We start from the raw sequence: 2,047 nt of genomic DNA on the forward strand, positions 1-2,047 counted from the left end.
GGGAACCAAAAAAAGAAATAGAGTGGTTGAATAAAAGCTGGCACAGGAATATTTTAGGCTCAGGGAGGGAAGCCAGTGATCAGAGGAGAATCAGGCATCTAGAATCTGGTTACAGAGCACAGTTGGGCGAGTAGCGATGCTGAGGGTTAGTACCTGCAAGAGGGAGCTTGGCAAGCATTTTCTGCTTGAAGATGGGACACCTACTCAGATCACATGCAAGTCATGGGTCTGGATGACAGGCAGAAGTGTAGCAGAGACCCTGAAATCTAGTCAAAGTGAGGCTGAATAGAGAGGGATTAGGGGGACCCAAGCGAAGAGTCTAGCCAGCAAGTAGAGGGCACTAGTGCAAAGGAAAGAATTTCTGGAAAGAGGATTTCTGAACAATGGCTGTAACTGCTCTTGGCATGGGGAATAAGAAACCCAGGGAGGCTGAGGATTCCTGGGTTGGGGGTGTCGGGGGAGAGATAAATCCAACACCTGTTTATTAGAAAAGACTTAATCTTGTGTATATCCTGGCATAGATGCTGCAGAAATAGCTAGGAATATAATCTGCCCTCTGATCCCAACAGACTATTACACATGATACAAGAAATATTCAAGAGACAACATATATAGTAATATTTTATAGAATTATTATCTTTGACTGTAATATATTTTATGGCATCAACTTTGGCAAACATTTTGTTCATTTGAGGAAAGTTATGTAAAAGCTTGTTCAAGTTACAGTGTGAACATTCTTGAGCACAGACTTTCTTCCTTCATATATTCAGAAGTTCGATTAACTTGTGTTAAAATATTGCTCTCTACTTTGCTAGTAAGACATATTTCCTGCCCTCAAAATGATTAGAACTTAATAAGTTCATCTGATTTTGCTTAATATTAAATTATTAATATATATTTTTACTTAATGGTGAAATTCAATTAAAAATTTCATATTTTAATTTGAGGAAGAATATTCTCTGGGGAAGAGAAATCTTTAGTATTTACCAAGCCATATACTACGGCTCTTACTAGATCAGATAAACGCCTACAGTTTAAACATGGTTAAACATCATGTTCTAGTATACTAAATATAAATAAATAATTATACTAATATAAAATATGTTATAAATATGTGGATATATTAATTTTAAAGTAATGTCAATGCAATGTCTATATTCTTGGAGTTATAACAAAGATAGATTTTCAAAGCAAAGTTTTTTTTTAAATGTTAACAACTTTATGATAATAGAATGGATGCATCCTCATTAACAAGCGCCATAAGCAACCTGTTTATTTTGCTTATGTGTAGGACCATTTGGATTTAAAACATTCAAAACACCTTAACAGGGTGATAAAATATCTTCATTTTACAGAAGGTTGATTGAGTTCCCTCCTCAAACTGCTAAATGCTTATAATCATATCTTGCAAAGGAATTTCATTTTGCTAAAAAAGCACTAGAAAAAGCGAGTTTAGGCTATGGAATTTTTTTTAAAAATTGGACTGTAATACGGTGTTTACTGAACAATATATATACAATATGCTCTTTTTCAATTGGCACGCTCGAAGCCAATGAGATTGTGATACAAAACAGATATGAAAGAAATAAAACCTAAAGGAAGTGCAATCATTGTGCCTGTCCTAAAGCTCTTTTCAAACATGGTTGCATTGAGAATTATACTGTTAGCATTAACTACTCTGCTAAATGTAATTTCAGAGCAGCTTGGCTATGCTGGGACCAATAATGTTTCAGCAGATGTTAACAGTGAGGGAATTTAAAGATTACAGAGTTTCATGGGTGTAGTAAAGCTGCAGTGGGAAAAGAAATATCACCGGAGCTGTTATGTTCTGAATGCATCGCATTTACTGACAAGTAATACATGAATGATAGTGAGGACCAAGGGAATGGAACTTTATACTTACTGGTCAGCAGCATATAAATTCCATAAATTCAACAAAGTTTTATGTATTCTTCATTTCTTTTCAGACTGATCTTCCTCAGAGGGCCTTTGTTTCATGTTAATTCCATCATCAAAGCTTTGTTCAACCATACTGTTCTCTTTAGGA

The sequence above is a fragment of the Lipotes vexillifer genome, unplaced genomic scaffold (assembly GCF_000442215.2).
Source record: "Lipotes vexillifer unplaced genomic scaffold, Lipotes_vexillifer_v1.1 scaffold566, whole genome shotgun sequence".
Classification (NCBI taxonomy): Eukaryota; Metazoa; Chordata; class Mammalia; order Artiodactyla; family Lipotidae; genus Lipotes; species Lipotes vexillifer.